Source organism: Venturia canescens, chromosome 4 (assembly GCF_019457755.1).
Source record: "Venturia canescens isolate UGA chromosome 4, ASM1945775v1, whole genome shotgun sequence".
NCBI lineage: Eukaryota > Metazoa > Arthropoda > Insecta > Hymenoptera > Ichneumonidae > Venturia > Venturia canescens.
In genome coordinates this window covers 15,271,761-15,285,174 of record NC_057424.1, presented here as the reverse complement: position 1 = coordinate 15,285,174, position 13,414 = coordinate 15,271,761, and the positions used below count along the sequence as shown (strand labels likewise).

The 13,414-nt window shown below is 38.3% G+C and overlaps 1 protein-coding gene and 2 non-coding genes across 5 annotated transcripts in view; 1 reads left to right on the top strand and 2 right to left on the bottom strand.

The window, feature by feature from the left end:
- Positions 1-13,414, bottom strand: part of Sesn (Sestrin) — a 167,062-nt gene that overhangs the window by 49,614 nt on the left and 104,034 nt on the right. The window lies entirely within an intron of this gene.
- On the bottom strand, positions 912-984 carry TRNAK-UUU (transfer RNA lysine (anticodon UUU)). Its single transcript has one exon. It is a non-coding gene; the product is annotated as a tRNA-Lys (tRNA).
- Positions 5,369-5,441, top strand: TRNAK-CUU (transfer RNA lysine (anticodon CUU)). The gene has a single exon. It is a non-coding gene; the product is annotated as a tRNA-Lys (tRNA).

Below are 13,414 nucleotides of genomic sequence, written 5' to 3'. Positions count from 1 at the left end.
TGCATCACAGCACGTTTGAGTGAATAAAAAAATTTATCGCGAGCCATGAGAATGAAAACAGTTTTACAAAGCTTATTAGAAAACTCGAGAGCGCGTGCCGGAAAACACGTTTACCAAATCAAGATTCCCTCGATCAAGATTGATGGGTTATTGACTAATCTTCGATCAATAAAAATTCCATCGAGCCCAAGGTTGCTTATTATTTCCTTTATTATCGGGACGTTGACTCTTTCCTTGTGTCAGAACGTTATCGACGATTATCACCCCACAATAGTCCACTATAACATCCGAAATTTATGCTGTCGCTCCGATGACGTTCCTCACTCGTATTTGTCACTGTCGGAAGAATCATTAACCACAAAAATAAAACCGAATAAGATAAAAAAATAAATTTAGAAAAATTAAATTAAAAAACGCTGCGAAAATAGAAGAGAGTGCAAGTGTTTTACGATCACGCGGATCGAGATCTTTGTTATTTGAAATTCTTTTCGTTAAACGCAGGAAAACATCGGCGTCTATTTACGGAGCAGCGAGTGTTGTGGCCGTGCTTTGGATTACCGACTGGAAAGCCGTCTGCAAGTACATCCCATTCTACGGAAGCAAATACGAATGAATTCGAAAATACTGATAAATCGACTTGGAATCAACATGGAAAGTAGTAGCGAATAATTGAAAATAAAATCTACGAAATCGAAATCCAACGATCCGACGCAGACAATGATTCATGCACACGCAGCACACGCCATCAAAGTACATTCTTACTGTGTATGACTACGCTCCAAGCTCAGACTTATCGACTTGTACACAATTTTTCAGATAAATTATTCTGGCACGGATAAATGACATCGTCGAAATAGTATCGATCGCTCAACCGGCTCCGATCCACATAAATGTAGTGTAAAAAAAAAATTCGCCCGAACAGGGACTCGAACCCTGGACCCTCAGATTAAAAGTCTGATGCTCTACCGACTGAGCTATCCGGGCGACGAAATGAGACGATTCTATTACAGCATTTACCGGACTGTGACTCAAGGCATAGCTTCGCGTGTATATCGCACATTTTTTTCAACGACTTACCGTCACGCAACATTTCAATCGTTTTCTCTTACAATTCAAGTGAATCCGTAGCGACGAGAACCATTTTTTGGAGTACACATTTTGGAGTATAAAAACTGTAATAATTAAGTACCCACATTTGACTATAGCGACGGCGATGACAGATATTCGACCTAATTTGATTTGCTCAATGGTATTTAAATGTCAATTGAAAAGTCACTCCTTGCGATGCTCCTTTTAACAAAAGTTTTTGGGATGAACAAACTTCATTGCAAGCCTTAACGAATTATTTTTAAAATACGAAATAATTTCATTGAATAAAATGTTCTTTCAATATTTCTCGCCAGTCTTTTGTCTACACAGAGAAAACGAGGCCGAAAATTCTAGAAGAAAGTACTATAAATCCAGTATCTCGGGGACAATATAAACTTACTGGATTGCAGCATTAATTCGAAGAGCAATAAATTGTTCTATCCACCATAGTAAAAAGACCGATACCCATAACTTTTATTCAAAAGACTCAAGAGTCTTTTTCTCTATAGGAATAGTAAAAAATCTTTTCAGTCACTTCAAATTTTTATATTGTTAAGCATGCTCGCGCAACCCTGAAAAAAAACTATATTTATGGTAAAATGTCACACATATTCGGTGTACATTCGTGTATTTATCATAGAATTTGCTATGCTGACAGTGAAAATTTGTGTATTACAATACATTTCCACTTATCAGTAAGTGCTAGTCTGACACGATGAATAACCCTCGAAAACAAAACGAAATATAGTTCTCAAGTGCATCAAAATTTATGCTATCCACATAAAGCTGTTTAGAATCCAAGGGAGGAAAAATTACGAAATTCAAAAAATACTATGCTCTTTGTGATCGGTGGCTAAATACTTTGAAAATTCTTGAAAAATAATATATTCCTCACTATACAAAACGAATCCGTTTTCTTCGTGTATTCGCTGCCAGTTAAGAAAATGTACAACGTGTAATATTGAGACTGCGTCTCACATTGGACGTTTAACGTTCTTGTATTCCCGACCTGGAAGATTACGGAATTGAGATGCAAATTGTGCTTCTTGTGTTACAGGCCACTAGATCAATCAAATGGCCGAAACCCTACCCAAATTGATAGATACAGCAGTCGGAATTGTGTACGAGAGTTATGAGAGTAATTTTACAATATTTGAGTCAGTTTCACTGGTATTTGACGGACGAGTTCCCACTCATAAGAATTTTTATTAGCTTCAAAGAAATCAACTTAGCCGTTGATTGATTCGATCGGTTTCTTGATCGATGTTACAAGTGATTTTAGCATCGGATATTCATAGAGATTCGGAGTAAAAAGCGGCTGTTCTTGAAATCAAAAGTTCAAAGTATTACTGCAGTTGTACCGTTGAAGCTCAAAATATCGTGAATGCGTTGATTCCTCGACGACAAATTTAGTCCAAAAATGAGACCAAATTTTCAATAATTCAATTTACCGAACAATTCAAAATTTCCAAAAACCCTCATTCTTCCCCATCAAAATATTTATGAAAACAGTTAACAACTGGAGCAAGAAGCAACGTCTCTTTGTTCAAATAACGAAAGAAAAAACCGATGTCAAATTTTGCTGAACGCGGAACTGTTCAAAATGGACAAATACGTAAAGAGACGATCAACAAAAAAGAGCACATAAAAAAAGCCAGCCGAAGGTCTCCGGTCGTTGGCATTAGGTTATGATGTAAGCAAAAATGAGAAGAAGCCGGAGAATACTCGAGCCCGTCCACACGCTCTTATGTAACGCAGTTTTAATTTCAATAAGAATTATCGAGTCTAAATACCAATATGAAAATGACTCAAGGGCAACTGTCCCAATTTGTCCTAGTCTCACTGACATAGATACATGTGTACAAGAAAAAGCAGTAAAAAATAGTCGTACACTGAGGAAAAAAAGTCATTGGAACAAGGAAATGTGGGATTAAGGCGTGGCAATGAAATGAATAATCATCACAAAGTTAGACATGATTAACCGAATAAAATAATTTTAGATCAAGTTGCCGATTCATTCTCTCCGAAAACATTACAGTTAAATAAAGAAAACTTTTCCAATAACATCAATTGCTATTGAATCAACCATTTTTTTTTCTCATTGTATCACGATAATGAATATTCTTCATTCACGATGCCACTCGTAACAACACACTCGTTCGATCATGATAACAATCATTTCGACAAGTTTATAACAGAGGCAAGAGCATTGAGTGTGTTGGTAACGTCTCCGCATATTCAAAAAGTGTGACACATTAATGATTCCTGAGGAGCGAATGCGAAATATCAAGTCTCTACGTGTAGGTATGGCACTTAACGAGTGTGACGATAGCCTGTTTATCACGTATGAGTTATACATAATAGCGTATCGTGCATATTTCATACTCAACTATTTACTCCGGTAGAGCTTGAGGAACAATCGTTGTATTGAATAAAAAATAAAAAGAAGATCCATCGTAAAGGATTGAAAATAATTAGATACGAAATTCGCTAGATTTTAAATAAAATGAAAAAATTTTAATAAATAAAAAACAAAATAAGAATAAAAATAAAAAATCTTTTAGATTTTTGCTCTTGGGAATACTCCCTTTAAATTCGTCGAAAGTAACTCACCGAAACGTCGCTTTTCCGAGCTCACGTAATCTCTGACTACAGATTTTTGAAGCCGCGTTCTCACGCAACGTATCGTACTAATTATAAATACTTGACACTCGTTTAAACAGCGAAAAATAAATTGAAAAAAATAGAATGAAAACATGCGGAGCGCAGAGTGTCTTCGTTTCTCGGAGTTCTATATACGACGGGTTGCCGCGTCCAGCTGCAGACCGCGCGGCAAGTTCCCTGCAACCAAGATTCTTGAATCTCATCCAAGATGCTTCTAACTTCCCCATGTGTCAAGACCTCGATATAAGAAACGCACCCACGGAAAACAAGAGAGAGAGAGAGCGAAGGAGAGAATTAAAGGGAAGAAGGCATGAATGGTAGTTTGGTACATGACCAAATGCTCAACAATTTTATCTCCCCCTTTCGACGAGCTGTCGGAAACCGTAAGAGGAATCGTTACACATAGTTTTTTAAGCACGACAACAAATGACAGCAGGAAAAAGAGGTCTAAAGTTTGAGAAACTTAGGGAAGCGCACGATCAAAAAACGCTCGACGATTTCGTCTCGTCGAAGATAACAAAAATAAATGCGGAACTCGTTGTTTTACGAGGGGAAAAGCGCTCCGCGATTCTATCGAAACAGATTTGACGCAAATGAACAGTCGAACGTCATTGCAGCAAAGGTATCAATTTCACGGGAGGGCCGGTTCAACGCCCACTAGTTACTCATTTGCTCGGAAACTTTTCGCGATGACGTGAGAAACAGAAGAAAATACATGCTGGATGATGGGCGAGCGAGCGTTGAAAACAAAATCGCGAAAAAAACAACAGCAGCGCAATATTGATGAACGTTTTTTTTTATTGCGTCACAGGTGGCTCAGCGATTTCGAGAAAAAAGAGAGAGAAAGAAACAATGAATCATCAACGCACAAACAACGAAATTTATGATCCGTCTAACCCCCAATTTGGATCATGTTTGAGTTTGCATTTATCCGTAATCACGGGAGTTACTCGAAACGAGGCGAGAAAGAAATTTCGTTCCAAAAGTCTTCAACGGAGAGACCGCCTTTCCAAATGTTTCCGAAAACTCAAAAAGCTTGAAAAGTGACTGAACCGCGTCAAATCGTCACTGCATTTACGTTTAATTCCAAATTTGTGAAGTCATATCGACTTATCGCGGTTAGTCGATGAATTAATTAACCGAATTTGTATTCACAACTGAATTATTCATTATTTTCATAAAACGCTTTCAATTGCTACATGACTCACTCGAGGAATTTGAAATCAACGCCGATATCTCTTTCGCAATTGTATTATCTTTTGACTGAGAAATGAGAATCCACAAAAACTTCTTTTAATAAAAATAATGAAGGAGCCTCGCTAGAATTTTTGAGCCCGACATTCCGACCATTCGCAACAGCAGTTTGCGTGCTTAAATCTATTTTGTATATCACTCGCATCCGAGTTATAGCGTACATGTGCTCATCAAGAGGAATAAAGATCTTCAGAGCTCGCAGGCAGCCTGGACTCTTGCCAGTATCACGAATCGCAAATACACTGCAGGATTTCGTTCAAACGGCGCATATATCTGTATAGCTGTTTCTCGGTTTTCAGTAAGGTGTATATTCTTCGTAGGAAAATCTGTGGGATGAAAATCTTAGGAAAGAAAATCACAGGCCTGGCTAGCTCAGTCGGTAGAGCATGAGACTCTTAATCTCAGGGTCGTGGGTTCGAGCCCCACGTCGGGCGTTTATTTTTTGCATTTTCCCCCCTTTTTTTATCTCGAATCTTCGGTTATCATTGTTCCTCTGTATTCTTTGTCGCGAGATCCCATTCTCGTGATTAAAGCTCTATTTGTACAACGTTATCCGGGGCAACGCAAATCTTAACGATGATTCCTCGTCGAGGTATTCGGATTGAGTGAATTTTTCGGTATGGAAATGGAGGACGATTCGATCGAGTGTTAAAGTCATTTTTTTCGACTCTTTTTTATAACGATAAATATGCGGGTTGGAGTCGAATATTTTTTTTTCAATTGCATTTTTGGTTGGAATCAACGGGAGAAATTTTTCCCATTAATAGTGATGGTTTTATGATTTAAAAAAAAAACGTTCAAAGTCCAATATTAGAATTAATTGATATTGATTCTCCAGAAAACTCTTTGTGTTAACATTCATATGAGTTTTTCTTTAACTCTCCTCCCTCCGCTATTTGTGGTAAAACTCTCACAATGGACACCGTACAGGATTGTCGTTCTATGAATCACGAAATCGACTCCCCGCCCCTACTGATGAATTAATAGCGTTGAGAGCCTCCATTGGCTCCCAGTGTTTGCAGCACCTGGTATCATGCAAAGCAACTTGTCGTGAATCAACCTTCGGTGTCTCATTGTGAAACATCTTAATCCGTCGAAGTACATGAAAAGATTCACAGCAATTGTCTTTCAATGACGACTGATGAACAATAAATTTTTCCCACCTTGTCTCTTCGCCCTCGAATTCAGTATTTAATAGCCATAACAATACGAGTATAAAACAATTAGAAATGGTTTAATTGACCAATTTATCGGATACAGCGATAACGAGCAACGTTCAAGGGACGATGTTACGTCCTGCAATCTCATCAGAAAAATATGTGTTCACTCTTGCTCCTACTTTTCTCCGTCGCGCCCGTTCGTTCTCTTGCTCTACCTCGAGATATTGCGATAAACATGTTTACGAGTAATTAACGTGACGACAGAAAGACAGAGCCTATATCAAATATACGAGCTTTGCGAAATCGAAAATCGAGCTTATCAATACCCCGAGTTATCGTGTATGTAAATACCTACGAAAATCTAAAAAAATAATCAATTTGAAGACATTTTTTTCACGTATTTAACGTTTCTGAGCAATTTGTGAGATGGCAATTCAGACGGAAGAGAATTAAAGCAACGGCAAATAAAGTACAACTTTTGACATTTTCGATCTAGCCTATAATTAGAATTTTCGAAAAATCCATTTTTTTATTGAATTTTTCGAAAGTATACATAATTAAAAGTATAATACTAAAATTTTATAAACATCTTAGCAGTTTAAGTGTACTTTTGAGTTACTTTTACTCGGCTGTCTGAGCGCGCTAATACGCACCGCCCAGTGCGGTATCGCGTACTTGCCTTTGCTTAAGGAGTTTCGGTACAGGCGATACAATGTTGCCATGCTAAACCATGCTAAAAACATAAAAAATTTCAAAAAGTTTAGAATTTTATAAAATTTGGTGAACATATTCTTTAGTGCCAAATTTGACAATACAAATTTTTTAAGATTTTTCTTCTACACAGTTATCGAGTAATTGATCACTAAAGTTTACGTGTATAAGCATAGCGTTTCCATATATATAGGTATACATTCCGGGCATAAGAAATCTGCTTTAATGCGTAATTACTCGATAACTAAGTAGAAGAAAATTTTGAAAAAATTTGTGTTTTCGCACTTGATGTTGAAGAACATTATCACCAAATTTGATCAATTTCTTAATATTTTGACTTTTGTACCGAAACTCCTTAAACGCGTTTTTCTCAAAGTTACGTTTTTCGACGGCTCGTTGATAAAATCTCCGAAACTATTGAACCGATCCTTACCAAAATTTTACCGCTTTGTTCTTTGTGACTATAGCTATGGCGCGTATCATACGAATTTCGTGATTTTGAGTCGAACTATTTTTGTTTTACAAAAAACAATGAAAAAAACGTGTTTTATCTCAGTTTTGGAAATATAAAAAATCTCGTGATATGCGCTATAGCCATTTACCTATTGAACCTAAAACCAATTTTTTTCTCCGATCACCCATTCCAGAGATTTTTCCAACAACCATCTTTTTTGGACCTGTCTTCTCCTTCATTTTTCCGTACGAAAACTCAGTAAAACAAATATAAAAAAAAAACGTTTGTGTATTTTAAGAGTGTATTTTTGAGGCCTAACACTTTTTATATCCACATTTATAATGTATCCCGATCAAAAAAGTTGGTGAAAGTAGCCTTTTTTCGCCCGTCTAATTAGAGTAGACCCCTTAAAATGGAGTAAATGAACGGTTCGAATGTACACTAACGTATGAAGTACAAGCACTTTATAACTCGGGAAAATACGACCTCAGGTTGATACAATTACTGACAGAGATAAGCGCTCTTCTTTCTTTCTCTCCTCCTTTTTATCTGCGTTAGGCATTTGACTCTTTCGCGGCCTCGCTGTTGTCGCGAGACTTTTTGTCCTCGCCTCGACAAAGTACATTACGATATAACTGTGTATACACCTTCGCATATATGTCGCTGTACACTTATACACGTAAAAGTGTTACTACGAGCTCTCAACGTAGAATAGAACACCGGGGTGCCAGGTGTTTCGACCAGTTTATTTTCGTTTGTGCAGTTTAACCCGCTCCGGCAAGAGTGGGCATCACGATCCCGCGTATATTTTTAGTGGCACACGGCATGCGGTTCACCACCGCAACGTTTCGACATAGCCAGAAATAAAGTGTTTATCGAATCCGAGCCGCTTTATGGTGGTGCGTTCTTTATGCGTGTGTAAAAAGTGCACTTTTCTGTCGCTAGAACGCTGGGGGATTAAGTGTTTTTACAAAACCTGCCGAGGCTCTACGTCGTTTGGGAGCTGTTAAGGTCTCAAGAGATAATTCCCATTTTTTAAATGTTTTGGGTATGAAAAGAAACTGCGCGAGCCCCCGGATGAATTTCTTTCGAGTGGGTTTTGCCAAAATTATTCGATATTCAAATATTTTGGAGCAAAAAGAGATTCCAATCATTTGAAAGGAAACGAGTTTTTTATTTTCGAAGTTCCTGCGGATACTCTTCCTGGTTGTTAGGAGCTCACCCCGCCAACTCGACCCCGCTTTCCCCCTCACTTTATTCTTTCTGTTTTCCTGTTCCCGCAAGAGTCCCCCATGGTATCACCGACGGCCACTCTTTCCGGATGCATTAGTCTATTGCATTTGCACGAGGGCCCAGGAAAACCGTGGGAAACCCGGTCCACACAAGCGGCTATGTTTTGACTCGAATCTCTGGAGAGGCAGCTCGTTTCCACGTGTCGCGTCGAGGTCCAAGATTACTTGCGATATTACACGTGTATTAACCAATAAATACTGCGAAATACTAAAAAGCAAGAAAAATATCGTGGATTTATGAAAATAAAAAAAAATACAAAATTTTACACCATTTACGTATTTGAACGAGTCAACGGCAACCAGTCCTCGTAGCGGTCTCTACTCGTAGCAAGTCTACACTGTCCCAAGTCTGGATCGCCTCAACCCTACCCGGGGACAGCTCTAATCCGTGGTAGCCCAACGCTTCCCCACAGCTCCCTTCGCTCCACTTTTTACTGCAGTGGCATTTGCTACACTTGTTACAGTGGCGAAATGCTCGGGTCGGTTGAAATCGCGATGGTTCGGTGACCATGAAATGAAAAATATTCGAAAGAAAATGTTTAAGGGCTTGTTTAAATCCTCACCGAACGAGTCATTCAAATTATTGGATAAAACATTCCCAGGATAAATGAAGCTAGAAGTGGCTAAAACTAGCCTAAAGATTCGCATATTTTGATTAACTGGAGACGTAAGTTTCGTTTAATTAGTTCAGTACGTAGTTAGCGGTGCCATTAAATTAAGCGTGGAAATGGCCCGAGTCCATGCGTCTGCAGATCCATCGCTGTAGTTAAGCAGTAAGTAATGTACTGAAATAGATTGGGGGAAAAGATCGTTTCCATGTGAAAATACACGGGGTGGATGTTGCCAAGGATGAATTGAAGAAATATCTTTTCGAGAAAAAACAATGATGAAAAAAGAATGGGGCAGGTCATCGACATTTTTGACCGTTCTTTTTTTTTATAAATTCACGAATCACCTGACGTTTTGGCCATTGGCCGACGCCCCCGCAGAACCTTGAATTTTTGGCCGGTCGATTGTACGCCGTTGAAAAGAACGAGAACGTCTTTTAAAATTCTCAGAATATTATAAATTTGGGAGATTTCTGTGAAAAGATTTTTTTCGAATGTCCCAAGATCTTTTAAACGATGACGAAAAATATTTTCATACGCAAATCCGATTTGACAAATCGTTCTCGTTAAATAATGGAAAAATCATGAATTCGAGGATAACCGAGAAATCAATAATAGAGCCTCATCCATCATCGCGAATTATTAACATTGTCTCGAATCCCGATTACCGGATTGTCGGTATAAAATGAAGTACGATAAAAATCGTTTTGCCAACGACGAATATTTACCTCAAATATTTCGTGAACAAACAGATAAAAACGTTTTTTAGTATTTTTCTTTTTCCTCCCATCTTCTAATATACAAGGCGCTTTCTTTGATTTTCCCACTTAAAAAAAGGATCACGTGAATAACACGCGATGTTCACGTCAAAGAACAGTGAAGAGTGAAGACGCACGTGCTGTGTATTCTCAAATCTCAAACGCTTTACGTCGTTTGGCCGTGTATCTCTATCGTGCTCAGTTTATTCGGCGATGCTCCAATGAGAGGCATTACATTCGTGTGCTCGCGTGTCTGCATACAGCCTCGGTATATGTACGTATACGATTATATGTATATAGCTTGCAAAAAGGTTTTCAAAGTGTGCGGAGCTAACAGACACGGGAAGAAAACGCTCAGACCGCCGCACAGAAACTTCGTGTCTATTTTTCGTTCGTCCGCGTTACCAGAAGAAATAGGAAAAAGTCTCGAATTGTTTAATTTTTACTCGTATCAGGTGTTACGTCGAACAAATATTGTCAGAAATCTGTCCACAGGCGTGTGTTTATAACTTTTATTGAGACAGTCATAACGAAAGCTTATCGTTTGTACCACACCTTCGTCTCAACTGTGAAAGAAGCATTAAAGAACTCTAATCGATAACGAGCAAAATGGAAGAGTATTTCTCGAACAAAAGGTCATTTTTGTCAGGCGAATAAACATTTTTTTTTCAACAATCGCAATGTGACGAGTGCCAATGGTTCGATGGGACGGTATTGAGCCTTAAAGCTGTTGACAACGCTCGACAACTGATTATTCTGTTTGCTGCGTTGAGTATCGCACATACTCCTGACCAATCCTTTCAATACATTTTGTCATAAAGCCTTGCTGGACTTCACTTTGTGATCGTGTACACGAAGAAAACGAGGCCGAAAATTCTAGAAGAAAGTACTAGAAATTCAGTATCTCGGGGCCAGTATAAACTTACTGGATTGCAGCATTAATTCGAAGAGCAGTAATAAAAATTGTTCTATCCACCGTAGTAAAAAGAGCAAAACCCATGACTTTTATTCAAAAGACTCGCAAGAGTCTTATTCTCTATAGGAATAGTAAAAAATGTTTTCAGTCGCTTCAAATGTTTATATCGTTGTACATTCGTGTATTTATCATAGAATTTGATATGCTGACAGCCAAAATTTGTGATTTACAATACATTTCCACTTATCAGTAAGTGCTAGTCTGACACGACGAATAACACTCGAAAACAAAACGAAATATAGTTCTCACGTGCATCAAAATTTTTGCTATCCACATGAAGCTGTTTAGAATTTAAGGGAGGAAAAATAGCAAAATTCAAAAAATACTATGCTCTTTGTGATCGGTGGCTAAATACTTTGAAAATTCTTGAAAAATAATATATTCCTCACTATAGAAAACGAATTCGTTTTCTTCGTGTACTTGATAAATAGCAACACGGGCTCTTGTACAACAGTCTGAGAAGCGAATGATTTTGGGAAGAGAAATCTCTATAGAAAAATTCAAATATTCGAAGCCTTGGAATCGATCATTTCACATAAACTATAATTAGGCCCTTTGTTTCAAGACTGAAAATGTCTACGGAGATAAAATTGAATGAAAATTGAAAAATTTGATAAATTATATTCCTTTGCCGTCGATTGCTCCGCACAAGAGTCTGCAACGACGACACGAAAGTTCGAATTTGACGCTAAATTTGCTGCACGCGCATACGATAATGTGAGGACTGCGTAAGATAATAAATAGAACGTTTCTCCGATGCCATGGGAAATGAGAGGTTGACGAGGATATCGCGTGGTAATTGTATGCAAAGCGACAATAGTGGAGCAGCTCCTCATATCCGCGAGCGCCTTGTTTCGGTGCAATTACGTATAATTGCACAGTGCATATCTTTAGGGTCCCTCCGACACCCAGCGCAGCGCCACGTAAAGTAATTAATCTTCGAAATAATCGTGATTACATAAGAGCCATGAACGGTGGACGCTTAGCGTGATCCCAGCGGATAAAAGTATCGCGCGAAAATTCTCTCGGTAAAATGAGAGAAAAAATAAAGAAGAAACAGAAAAAATTCGTAATAGGCCCGGTGGAAGTTTCTGTGTATTTGCATTACAAGTGAATGGAGCGCATGCTAATCGATTCTCGGTGAATAATAGTCATTAAAGTTTACGATAAATTGAGCCTAATGTACGATCAAGATTAACATCGTGCTACTTCCTGTTTACGAGGATAAATATGAGCTATAAAACACGAATGCACAGGGCGTTCCAACTTTCTCAGGGGTGGAGAAAATTTACTGCACCGATGAAATATTGCTTGGATAAATAGTCCGCATTTCCAGCTCTTTTCGTTTCTCAGTTAAGAAGCAAAATGTTCCATGCCAATATTTTCGTAGATATTTCAATCGCTTTATAACTCAATGCATTTTTCTGTATTTCTATAAACGTTGCATGAAAAACCTCGTGTAAGAACAGACACGTGTGTTTCGTTGCTATCAGGATCACACAGCGCCTTTATTAAAGTGCAATCGTGGCACACGTGGCATCTGCGCAACGAGTGTTAATAAATACCGAACAATGTATCACCTTGTTCACCGAGTGAGCACAGTTGATTCGCACTCGACGTGTTTGCGCCTTCGTGAGCGCAAGATTGCGAGCCTGCTACAAGTGGGCATCCAGCTTCGATATCTCAATCGCGTGATACTGAAAATCACATAAAAACTTGAGATCACCAACGTTTATATTTCTCCTTGCAGTTTGAAATCTATAGCAAACTATTTTTAGCCGGTTTCAAGACGAAGAGAAAGAAAAACCACAACTGCACTCATTCGACCAGCAAACGAATAAACGATGTTGAAACATAACGAAAAAAAATTATCAGCGCGTTGGTTTCCTGAACTCTCTCTCTCTCTTGTGATTTCTCCCTCTGGAGCATCGTCGCAACAAATTCCGTTTGCACTTTACGTACCTTAAATTCACAAACACTACACTTAAGGATGATCGATCACCAGGTCGAATCCAAGATTGTGATTTGAAATTTTTTGATGGGTTGGATGAATATTTTACCCGACGATTAGCAAAGTTTGGGCGAGATTGACCATCCAGTTATTTTGTTATTAAATTGCAAAGTCGAGCATTCTGAGGCACCGAATAGACGTCGCTTATGGAAAAAGATCGACCGGGAGTGCCACGAACACGGTTTTTCTCGCCCAAAATCCAAGATCATTCATTAAAAAATCTATTCTTTAATAAATGGGACATTGAGGATTTGGTAAAAAATAGAAAAATTGTACCTCACGAGGTTTCCAACAAAATAATCTTACAAAAAAGTTTTGATTTCCGGTTGAAAATTGTGAGAACGACGAAGCAGTATTCAAAAATGTGGCAACCTCACAACAGGATATTACGATCGCAACGTTACCACAAGTGTGTTTTGTTTACAATTATTGTATGG